Source organism: Hemitrygon akajei, chromosome 29 (assembly GCF_048418815.1).
Source record: "Hemitrygon akajei chromosome 29, sHemAka1.3, whole genome shotgun sequence".
NCBI classification, from domain to species: Eukaryota; Metazoa; Chordata; class Chondrichthyes; order Myliobatiformes; family Dasyatidae; genus Hemitrygon; species Hemitrygon akajei.
The window spans coordinates 44,358,656-44,371,239 of record NC_133152.1 but is presented as its reverse complement, the minus strand read 5'-3'; the positions used below and the strand labels follow the sequence as shown (position 1 = coordinate 44,371,239).

The following is a 12,584-nucleotide window of genomic DNA, read 5'->3' as shown; positions in this document are numbered from 1 at the left end:
TTTAAATCGATCAAACCTTGGGCCTTGGCTCACTCTCGGCCCGGAACCAGGCCTTGCCTCCACTCACCTTCCCTCAGTTCCGTCGCAACGAAATGCCAGCAATGGCCAAATATCGGCTCATTCCCCACTCTCGGGTCTGGACCCCGCCACCTCGATTCTGCCCATACACACCACACCACGAAGTGACAGGAAGTAAATGTAAATGATAATGTAGAGTTGTAGAGTCATGGAACACTACAGCACAGAAACAGGGCCATTACTCCACACCAAACTATTGACCTGCCAAGTCCCATCAACCTGCCTATGGACCATAACCTTCCATTCCCCTGCCATCCACCTACCAATCCAAATTTCTCTCATGTTGAAATTGAACCCACAAAAAAAATAGTATGCCCACAACTCACTCACCCTAACCATACATCTTTGGACTGTGGGAGGAAACCCACACGGTCATGTACAAACTCCTTACGGGCAGTGATAGGAATTGAACCCTGATCAGCTGTTGTAGTAGCAACATTACGTTAACCACTACACTATCATGCCGTGCCTTTCTGTAACTAGCAAAAGTCCCTCTGGCAATGTTCAGTAAATATACCACTTTGCTGAATTACACTGACCACAGGCCTCAAACTATCTTGTTGCCAGGTTCCGGAATTTACTCTTTAAACCTGCTTTATCTCTTTATACATGTTAAGTTGCTCCTTAGCTATTAATCACCAAACTAACTTCTCGAATCTGCAGCCAGTTCTGCCGTGAATGATCTGGCTGCAAAAGATGGAAGGGTGGGCCTGGGGTTAACAACCCTGCCTGTAAAAACCAGAACGGCAGTATCGCCAACAGAAGCTCCAAAGACCTCATCCCCGGGAGAAGAAGTATCCTCGCCTAGAAGACATATGAAGTTATGTGATGGAACCGCTGATCATATTCGGCCCACGACCGAGGACTCTGGCAAACTGCTGTCTGTTTGCTGGCAAACTATCCCTCAGCAGGGTTGATAGGCTTAAGAAGCAGAAGAGAATCGAGAGTCAGATGTTCTCCTGTGCGCGGTTTGCAATACTTAACATTGCAAGTGTTATACAAGTGGGTGTTGATGATGAATATAGGCATTGGACCATACTATGTGGTTATGTGATTGTGAGCAGTTTTGGCATCTTGTCTAAGAAAGGATATGCTGGCATTGGAGAGGGTCCCAGGAATGAAAGGGTTAATGTTTCAGGAGCATTTGATGCTCAGGGCCTGTATTTATTGGAGTTTAGAAGAATGAAGGGGGATTTCATTGAAACCTATCAAATAATGAAAGGCCTAGATAGGGTGAATGTGGGGAGGATGTTTCCTATAGTGGAGGAGTCTAGGACCAGAGGACATAGCCTCAGAATAGAAGGGCGTCCCTTTAGGGGAGAGATGAGATGGAATTGCTTTAGCCAGAGTGTGGTGAATATGTAGAATTCATTGCCACAGACAGCAATCATTGGGTATACTTAAAGTGGAAATTGATAGGTTTTTGATTATTAGCAATGTAAATGGAGACGGGGAGAAGGCAGGCCAACAGAGTTGAGAGGGATAATAAATCAGCCATGATGGAACAGCAGAACACACTCAATGAGTTGAATGACCCAATTCTTTTCCCATGTCTAATGGACTTCTGATACTAGTTCTGTTACTCCTTAATGGTTTTAAGAGCTGTCTTGAGTCAGGGAGATTGAGCGGAAGAGACAAAAAGAAGATACTGAAGAACTTGGAATCATTTCAGTAGAATGCTCATCCAATCTCCCGTATCCCTCCCTCACCAATCTCATTAACACTATCACTGAGGAAGCCTTGAGTTGAACAGGATATGTTTGTGAGATGACCTCAGAGATAGTCAGCTTCTTCTTACACAAATCTTGATGGTGTGTAACTGTATGACAACACAGACACAACCTTTCCTATGGCAAACTCTTGCAAAATAACAACTTCCAACTTATCGCTAGATGAGCTCAGGATCCAGGCCCTGTGAATATGTCAAGACTCAAACCGCCCCAACAGACTGTTCTTGTGAGAGCAGATAAGGCTGAAAGGGGTTTACAGAGAATGGACATGGAGGTAAGATAGCAGAAGGGAAGCAAGGGAGAGGTGATGAGGCTCTCTTCCCCATGCCTGCACATAATGCCCTCCTGTCACCTGGAAGACATGTAACGTGAATCAGGGAATGAATGAGGGAAGTAGGGTTATTCAGACATCCCTTTCAAAATGCAGACTGGATACGTTGAATTATGTCATTTTGTGTAATTTGCTAAAGTGAATGTAAACACCAAGCAGAGAGGGACGCTTTGTGATAGATGGAAAAGACCTTTAGCAAAGCAGAAGATTAGTGAAAACTTACAATTGTGAAGAACAGGTAATGCTAAACAGCTTTTTTAAAGAGGAAATTCTGGTTTTCTCTGCTGTCTTATGGTCTTCTGTCTGGATTAATGTAGTGGTGGGGGAGGGGTTATAGTGGTATAGGAGGGAGAAAGACTGACATGGCAATGAAGGCATGTAGTTGTGCAGCCACTTCATATCTTCTTCAGCCAACTTTGATCAAAGTTCAAAGTAACTTTATTTATTACACTGGACAACAAATTTTTTTCAAAAGTGTTGCTTCCCCAGATTTAAATTTTTTTTATGATAGACTGCTTGAAGCTGAACTCAAGTATAATTTCAGACAACCTGTATGACATAGGAATTTGGAGAAACAAAAAATTATTGAATATGATGTACTTAATTACATAATGGTGCTGATGCTTTGCTAAGCTAAAATATTTTGTTGATGATTTTCATTTGTCCTCAGTGTCTGAGGCTTCTCACTTAAGAGTCCAACAATAATCAGCCGGTATTGATGGATTCCAATTGCCCTGAGACCATTTCTCCATGACTGCAATGTCCTGGTGAAACCTTTCACCATGCTTTTTACTGACAGCACTGAGATTTGCAGGGAAGAATTCTAAATGGGAATTCAGTAAATTAATCTATTGTGATATGTTGTACTTCGTGGTTTTATATGCTTGAAGCATGTTGCCAACCAGCTTCACATTGTTTGGTGCTCTGTAGTTGCCAAGAAATATTTCAACAGCATTCCTGAACGCCTTCCATGTGATTTTCTCCAGTCCCACTAGAAGTTCTTGAATTGCCTATCATTGATGACCTGTTTGATTTGTGGATCAACAAAAATTCCTTCCTTAATCTTGGCATCAGTTACACTGACTCAAAGTATGAATTGAAATAATATAGGCAGTTTCAAAAAAATAGTGCATGATAGGGAAATTTCATGGTGATTTTCATGATCAGCAGCCCAAATTCCATTAAGATATACCCAAAAGTATTCAGGAAGCAAAATCTTTGTTGTCCAGTGTTATCAAGTACATATGCTGTATGTCACCATACACTACCTTGAGATTCATTTTCTTGTGGACATTCACAGTAAAGAAATACAATAGAATCAATGAAAAACTACGCACAAAGATCGACAAACAACCAATGTGCAAAAGAAAACAATCTATGAAAATAAAACAATATATTATTAATAAACACAAATAAATAAGATAGACTGTAAAATAAATAAATAAATAATACTAAGGATGTGAGTCATAGAGTCCTTGAAGGTGAGTCTATAGGTTGTGGAATTTGTTGAGTGTTGAGATGAGTGAAGTTATCCATGCTTGAGCTTGAGTATAATAACTGTTTCTTGGTCTTAATAACCAATCCTGACCCATCACCAAATGGGAAATAGAGGGAAAAAAAGTGAAAACCTGCTCTTCCCATCGTCGCAAACCTCCATCACAAAGCTGAAGGTGTTCAACTGCTGAAATAACATACCTAAGTTGCTTAGCAACAAAACATATAGGCAGTGCAATGATGCTTATTGAATCCTTTTATTGTAAGGTAGATTTGATGACTGGTCTCATTAATTGGACTGTACCTTTTACTTCTGATTAGTCAAAAATGGATTAAGTTGAAAAGGTGGATTTGCACCAGCCCATTGACTTCCAATGGGTTATCCAATTGAGCACCATTGCCACAAGCATTACTGCCAGAAAGCTGATCCATCATCAAGGACCCCCAACATCCAGGCCATACTCTCTTCTCACTGCTGACATTGGGCAGGAGGTACAGGAGCCTTAGGTACCACACCACCAGGTTCAGGAACAGTTATTAACTTCAACCATCAAGCTCCTGAACCAGTGTGGATAACCTCACTCACCTTAATTCTGAACTGACTCTTTCAGCTCAGACGGTTGAGGAAGTTTGGTATGGGCCTCCAAATCCTAAGAACATTCTACTGGGGCACAATTGAGAGCATCCTGACTGACTGCATCACTGCCTGTTATGAGAACTTTACTTCTCTCAATCGCAGGACTCTGCAGAGAGTGGTGCAGACAGACCAGCGCATCTGTAGTTGTGAACTTCCCAGTATTCAGAACATTTACAAAGACGGGTGTGTAAAAAGGGCCCGAAGGATCATTGGGGACCTGAGTCACCCCAACCACAAACTGTTCCAGCTACTACCATCCGGGAAACAGTACTGCAGCATAAAAGCCAGGACCAACAGGCTCCAGGACAGCTTCTTCCACCAGGTCATCAGACTGATTAACTCATGCTGATACAATTGTGTTTCTATGTTATATTGACTGTCCTGTTGTACAAACTATTATCAATTGCACATTGCACATTTAGATGGAGACGTAATGTAAAGATTTTTACTCCTCATGTATATGAAAGATGTAAGTAATAAAGTCAATTCAATTCAATTATTTTAATATAATTTTTTATACTTTATAATTGTAAAATATTGATGTTTTTTGTTGCATGTCACACTCTGACCAACACATACCAGCAGAGGGCTGTGCCTTCTGATCCGAGACTATCCCACCACTGGAAACATCTACTCCACTTCCAAAGAGGATGTTTCCTATGGTGGGGGAGTCTAAGTCAAGAGGACACAGCCTCAGAATAGAGGGACATCCATTTAGAACAGAGATGAAGAGGAATTTCTTCAGCCAGAGGGTGGCGAATCCATGGAATTCATTGCCACAGACAGCTGTGGCAGTCGAATCATTGGGTATATTTAAAGTGGAGGTTGATTGGTTCTTGATTAGTCGGGGACTTAAAGCTTACAGGAAGAAGGCAGAAGAATGGCGTTGAGAGGGATAATAAATCAGCTACAATCAAAGGAGATGCGGGGGCAAGTTTTTTTGCACAAACCGTGGTGGGCATCTGGAATGTGCTGGCTGGGGTGATGATAGAGGCAAATTCATTAGATAATTTTAAGAAATGTTTAGATAGGCACATAAATATGAGAAAAATGGAAGGATGTGGATATCGTGTAGGTAGAGGAGATTAGTTTGGTTGACTATGCATTTACTAATTCAATTGGTTTGGTAAACATCGTGGGCCAAAGGCCCTGCTTCTGTGCTCTACTGTTCTACTTCTATGTTCTATCAAATGGCGGGGCAGACTCGATGGCCCAAATGGCCTCATTCTGCTCCTATATCCTATGGTCTTATTACCTTAAATCCAGCTCTTTAGCACCTACCTGTGGGACACAAAGAAACACTAAAGTCATGGGACAACATCATTACCATCCTGACTTACCACCAGCAACGCTTTGAGCAAACAAGTTTAATATCTCATCTGATTTGAGCAGAACTTGCTGAATGTGTGAAGGAGAGTATGCACAATGGTCTGCTGGAAATGGAGCGGCTCAGTCCTGATATTTAAACTCACGGGGTGGGGGGGGGGGGGGGGTGCTGCCACAGTAATGTATAATGTTATTACAGCCTTGGGGCGTCGGAGTTCTGAGTTCAGTTATGACATAGGAGTTGTATATTGTCCCTGTGATTGTGTGTTTCTTCTGGGTACTCTGTTTTCCTCCTAAATTCCAAAGATGTACTAGTAGGTTAACTGGTCATGGTAAAGTTGGTCATAGTAAATTGTCCTGTGATTAGTCTGGGACTAAGTAGGTGGCTTGTTGGGTGATGGAGCTCAGTGGGCTGGACAGACCTGTTCTACACAGTATCTTTAAATAAATAAATAATAAAAAAACACTTGTGTGACGGTTTCCTTTCATAGAGTACATACTCATCTATCTGTGTGGGTCCCTCTATCTGTTTCTCAGAGTTCAAGCCTAGAATCAAAGAACCCATTTATCAGTTAGCCCAGAGATCGATACTGAGGATTGGAGGCAGAGGACTGATAGGAATTCCGTAACTCAAAATCCAGTGGGCGAGGCTTGAATATTGGACACTGGAGGCCTGTCCTGGAGTTGGAAGATTGTTGGTATGTGTGGGTCAGTGGGAGGGAGGGAGGAAAGAGGCAATGTTTTCCTATTGCTTTGTTGCTTGTTATGTTGTGTGTTGTGCTGCTGAGCATTGTGGGTTTGTTATGTTTATTTATTTTAAAGATACAACATTGAATAGGCCCTTCCGGCCCTCTGAGCAGCATTGACCCCGGCAACTACGATTTAACTCTAACCTAATCATGGGACAATGTACAAAGATCAATTAACCTACTCAGTATGTCTTTGGACTGTGGGAGGAAGTCCAGGGCACCCGGAGATAGCGTACACATTCCATGGGGAGGACAACAGACTCCAGACAGAGAATGCTCCGAAATGAAGCAGCATTGCAGCTACCATGGACCTTGGAATGTGTGGCCGCATCGTGTCAGTTGTGTTGGCTGCTAACACAAACGATACATTTCACTGTATGTTTCAATGTACATGTGATACCCTGAACCTCACTGCACTGTACCAGAAAATCAGCTGAGAGTTTTGCCCTTATCTCTCAGAGTGAGACTCGAACTCTTATCATCCGAGACAGAAAAACAGGCTCTGCCCAATTAACCACAGACAGATGACACACCATAGAACTGCACATCATGGGAACATTATCTATAGCAGGAATGCAGTGGTTCAACAGAGAACTATAACATCTGTTTCCCAGAGGAAGGAGTTCTGGACAAGTAATCACTGTTTAAAAACTGTATCCAGTAAATAAAGTTTTCTAAAGTACCACTCTAACTTTGTTATAAACTAATGTCTCTATTCAAGCCCTGCTTGGACTGAGAATTTCACGTATTAAAATGGGCAAACCTGCTGCACTCGAGTCAGATTCAGGAGACGAGAGTCTAAGAGATCTCTACTGACACTCCAAGCAGTGCTAGCAGAGTGCACTGTTAATAATTACCACCGCAAGTCCTGAGACGAAGTCTGAGGTTGGAGGCCTGTCAGTGGGTGGGTGGATAAGAGGCTTGTTTGGCAGCTGTTATCTTGTTTTCTTTTGCTGTTGTTGCTACTGCTGCTCATGATGTTCTGCTGAACATTTTAGGCATGGTAAGCTAGTGCCGGAGTCCTTTCTTAAACCCATCACACCTGAGGCATAGGTCGCCAACAGTAGCTCGCCAGGGTCTTCTGTCTTGGGCCAGTCGTTCAAGTTGTCCCCAGGTTTAGCCCTTCTTCATGGTGTATCATTCCTCTTCCAGGGATGAGGTCTTTGGAGCTACTGTTGGCATTCTGTTCTGTTCTGTTAGCTCTGGGGTTTTATGGGATGGGGTTGCTAGTCCCCTGCCCAACCCTCCTCCTTTCACATCCAGGCTTTCAACCATTCATGGTGGAGTTGTTGATGCCAGAGTAACCCACAGAAAATGCTGGAGGAACTCAACGGGTCAGGTAGCATCTGTGGAGAGGAATTAACAGGTGACGTTTCGAGCCGAGGCCCTTCTCAGCCCAAAACCTCAATTGTTTTATCCTCTGTTTGCTGCTGTGTTAAACAGTGGAGTTTTAATGAGGACAACAAGGAATCAAAACAAGACACTTTACTCTTTTTCTTAACTGGTTGGGGTGACCAGAACTATAGGTCAGGGTTCAGAGCAAAAGGTGAGCTGTTTAAGAGCAACATAAGGGGGAATTTCTTCACTGAGGACGATGAGAGTGTGGAATGAGCTGCCAGTGGAAGTGGTGGATGCAAGTTCAATTCCAATATTTAAGAGAAATTTGCATGGATAGGAGGTTGGTAGGGTGGAAATACATCTCTAGCAATGTATTTCCCTCCGCTAGCCCGCAGGTCACCCTCGGACAAGGTGTAGCACCTGCTTAACCCCCCCAAACAGGGTCACATTAAGCCATGGGAGCAGGTGGTGGATGGTTGTATGAGCAGCCGGTGCACATCACAAGCCCTGTTTATGCAACACTGATGCCAGGCAGACAATCACTGAAGAGTATTGATAATGGCTGGGGTCACCCATCTTGTAAAGACACTGCTCAGAAGACAATGGCAAACCAATTCTGTAGAAAGATTTGCCAAGAGCAATCACGGTCAAAGACCATGATCGCCCATGTCATACAACACAGCACATAACGATGATGTCATGCGACACAGCACATAATGATGATGTCATATGACACAGCAGATAACGATGCTGATGATGTGGATGGGAGGGGTATGGAGGGCTATGGTCCAGGTGCAGGTCAATGGGACTAGACAGATTAATAGTTTTGCATGGACTAGATGGGCAGAAGGGCCTGTTTCTGTGCTGTAGTGTTCTATGACTAACAGATGCCAGAAAAGCAAGGCAATGATGCAATACATTACAGACCCAGGGCAGTGCTATCACTGCCAGCTGTGACTTACTGCAGCCTTTGTCCAGATGGTGATCATCAGCCTTTGGCAGGATGAGTGGGCATGAAACTGAGCGTATACCCCTCCCCGAAAGGGAAGGAGCTCTTGGCTCACTTTCCACCTTGGCTCTCACTTCAGCGGCCGCTGTTGGCTCGGCACAGACGGTGACATTGGCAAAGAATGTGAAGGTATCCATGGATACCTGTCTTTTCTCTCAGCTGCAGTCCGGGATACGTGGCCCAGGAGATTTCATAGGGGTGAACGTGGGAACTGAGGAAGTGCATGATTTATGGGAATTACACAAACAGGAATTTTTGCCCTGCAAAGCGTAAATTTCTACCAACGTAGAGACCTTATTGAGCTTCCTATTTAGTGTCATCAGAATTGTGGTTAATGCATCATAGCTGCCATAATTTTTATCTAAAGCATTACTCTCGTTGAGGTTTCTGCTTAGTAAGCTAATCTTGACAAGGTGATATGATAAAATTGGCTTCAATAAGTCTGGATTGGAGAGGCGAGTGAACCGCCAGCCGCCCAAAAGCAAGAGCGAGATCCAGTTACACTCGGTGGCCATTTTATTAGGTACACCTGCTCGCTAATGCAAATATCTAATCAGCCAATCAACAGCCAGTCAATGCATAAAAGCATGCAGACATGGTCATGTAGTTCAGTTGTTGTTCAGACCTAATATTAGAATGGGGAAGAAACATTTGCGTACTTTGTTGTCTTCTGCACTCTGGTTGATCTTTCATTGATCCTGTTATAGTCACTATTCTACAGATTTGCTGAGAATACCTGCAGAAAAATTAATTTGAGTGTTGCTAATGGTGACACATATGCACTTCAATAATAAAATTTACTTTGAACTTCTTGAACTTTGAAATATGATGCAAGTGACTTTGACTGTGGAATCATTATTGGCGCCAGACGGGGTGGTTTGAGTATCTCAAAAACTACTGATCTCCTGGGATTTTCACACACAACAGTTTACTGAGAATGGTGCAAAATAAAAACATCCAGTGAGCAGTAGTTCTGTGGACATAAAAACCTTTGTTAGTGAGAGAGGTCAGAGGAGAATGGCCAGACTGGTTCAAGCTGACAGGAAGGTGACAGTAACTCAAATAACCACACGTTACAACAGTGGTGTGCAGAACAGCATCTCTGAATGCACAACATATTGAACCTTGAAGTGGATGGGCTACAGCAGCCGAAGACCACATAGATACACTCAATGGCCACTTTATTAAGTACAGGAGGTACCTAATGCATGATTGACAGGAATTACACAAACAGATTTCATGGTTTTTTGGCCAAAACATAGGATAGTGTCTGTTCTTATCTGATTAACAACTGATATCTCCCCTACAGGGGAGGTGGTATTGAACTGTTGGAGAGGGACTGGCCTCATCCACTCCGCGGATTGACCTGGTATCTCAGTGTCTACAGCAACATTGCACCTCTCTCTGGGGATGGCATGGTAATGAGACGGTTAACACAACTGCTTTACAGCACTGGCGATCACTGATTGGGGTTCAATACCTCCTGTTGTTTGTATCTTCTCCCCCATGACAGTGTGGGTTTCCTCTGCTACTCCAGTCTTCTCCCACACCCCAAAGACGTACAGGTTAGGATTAGTGAACTGCAGGCATACTATGTTGGTGCCGGAAGTGTGGCATCACATGCGGGCTGCACATCACAGACGATGTATTTCACTGTATGTTTCAATAGGCATGTGAGAAGTAGAGCTGACCTTTAAACAAGAACAAGGCATTGCTAAAGCTTATATGTGCAGTGTTTGATATCTCTGGGCCTGCACTTGATAAGAGTTCAGAAGGATGAATAGGGTGGGAGGGATGGCAAAATCTCAATTAAAGCCCCCACATACTGAAAGGTTTGGACAGAGTGAACATGGAGAGGATGCTTCCATCAGTAAGAGTCTAATACCCAAGGGCACAGCCTCAGAATAGAGGGACATTCTTTAGATGAGAAGGAATTTCTTCAGCCAGAACGTGGTGGATCTGTGGAACTCACTGCTGCAGTCGGTTGTGGAGGTCAAGTCATTGGCTATACTTAAGATCGAGGTTGATAGATTCTTGATTGGTAAGGGCGTTGAGGATTACAAGGAGAAGAAAGGAGAATGGGGAAGTGGGTTAAAATAATCAGCCGTGGTTCAATGGCAGAACAGATTCAATGGACCAAATGGCCTAATTCTGCTGCTATACCATTTCATATTTATTTATTTAGAGATACTGTGTAAACTGTCCCTTCTGGCCCTTTGAGCCATGCCAATTTAACACAAGTCCAAGCCTAATCTTGGGACAATTTAAAATGACCAATTTAACCTATTAACTGGTACATCTTTGGACTGTGGGAGGAAACCGCAGCACCTCGAGGAAACCCATGCACACATGGGAAGTACATGAAAACTTGCTTAAAGAGGACACCGGAATTGAACTACAAACTCCAACATCCCAAGCTGTAATAGTGCCACACTAACCACTACGCTACTATGGTCTTATCTTATGATCTTAAGTGCAAACTGTTCTATGCCAGAGAAAGCAAGGGTGATAAGTTCCTGCTCCTAATACTCAACATGGGAATAGAATTAGGCCATTCAGCCCATTGAGCCTGCTCTGCCATTCCATCATGGCTGATCTATTTTCCTTTCCAACCACATTCTCTTGCTTTCTCCCCTTAACCTTTCACACTCTCAAAAACCTATCAAGAACCTATCGAGCTACATTTTAGATATACTCAATGACTTAGCCTCTACAGCTGCCTGTGACAATTAATTCCATAGATTCACCACCCTTTAGCTAAAGAAATTCCTATCTATCTCTGTTCTAAAGGGACATTCTTCTATTCTGAGTTTCTTTGCCTGGTCTCCTAATCCGCCCTTCTGGCAGACACCCTGCTTCCTCAACACTACCTGACCCTCCACCTTTCTTTATGTCGTCAGCAAACCTGGCCACGGAGCCTCCAATTCCATCATCCAAATCACTGACATTTAACGTGAATGCCTTAAGTTGGAAAGAACACATTTGGGAGCTTGAAGTGAAGTCTGGACTGGGTCTCAGTTTACTTGGCCAAATAACAAACTAACACTCGTCATAGAAGTTGTCAGTCAGGCAGCTGGCCAACTGTGAGTCACCACCTCCGGCGAAAGAGCAGTGAACACCGGCTGCAAACGAAACAAAAATGGGGGGGGGGGGGGGAGAAAACTTGAGAGCCTTGGGGTGCCCCCTGCAGCTGCTGTCCAGCTGAGCAACAGGACACGTCGCTATTCACACTGATCTCTGTCTCTCTGTCAAGTCGGCAAGGGAAGGCGCTGGCTACAGGCAGGCGGAGAAGGAGATCAGAATTCAAGTCACCTCAGGCAGCAGGCGTGCTTGTTCCTGCCGACAATTAGAATACAGGCCACCGGAGATGACCTCTCAGCTTCACCCTCATACTCACCAACCCTACACCAGAGCAATAATAGATAGCCTTTGTGTTTGTTTTCAGTTGTTTGTGATATGGGGTGGGGTGGCAAATGAGAGGGTTAAAAGGACTAAATATTGGACCTCGACAGTTTCTATCAAAATCAATATGCTTGGATAGACTGTAAGCTTATACATATGGGGAACTAGTTTCTGAATCCAAAACTATTTAAATAAATCAATTCTGATTTAGAATATGCATTCTGATGCATATCTGATTTCTGATTTAGAATAGAATATGCAAGGCTTTTGAGGTTTAAAACTAGATATAGGAGCAGAAATTAGGCCATTTGGTCCATTGAATCTGCTCTTCCGTTCTAACATGGCTGATTTATCCCTCTCAACCCAACTCTCCTGCCTTCTCACTGTAGCCTTTGACATCTTGACTAATCAAGAACCTATCAACCTCTACTTTAAATATACTCAATGACTTGGTCGCCACAGCTGTCTGTGGTGATGAATTTCACAAATT

General features: G+C 43.3%; 1 protein-coding gene and 1 pseudogene across 3 annotated transcripts in view; one reads left to right on the top strand and one right to left on the bottom strand.

The window, feature by feature from the left end:
• Window positions 1-12,584, bottom strand: part of samd11 (sterile alpha motif domain containing 11) — a 337,921-nt gene that overhangs the window by 313,538 nt on the left and 11,799 nt on the right. The gene's annotated exons all lie outside the window — the stretch shown is intronic.
• Window positions 9,923-10,095, top strand: LOC140718591 (U2 spliceosomal RNA; annotated as a pseudogene).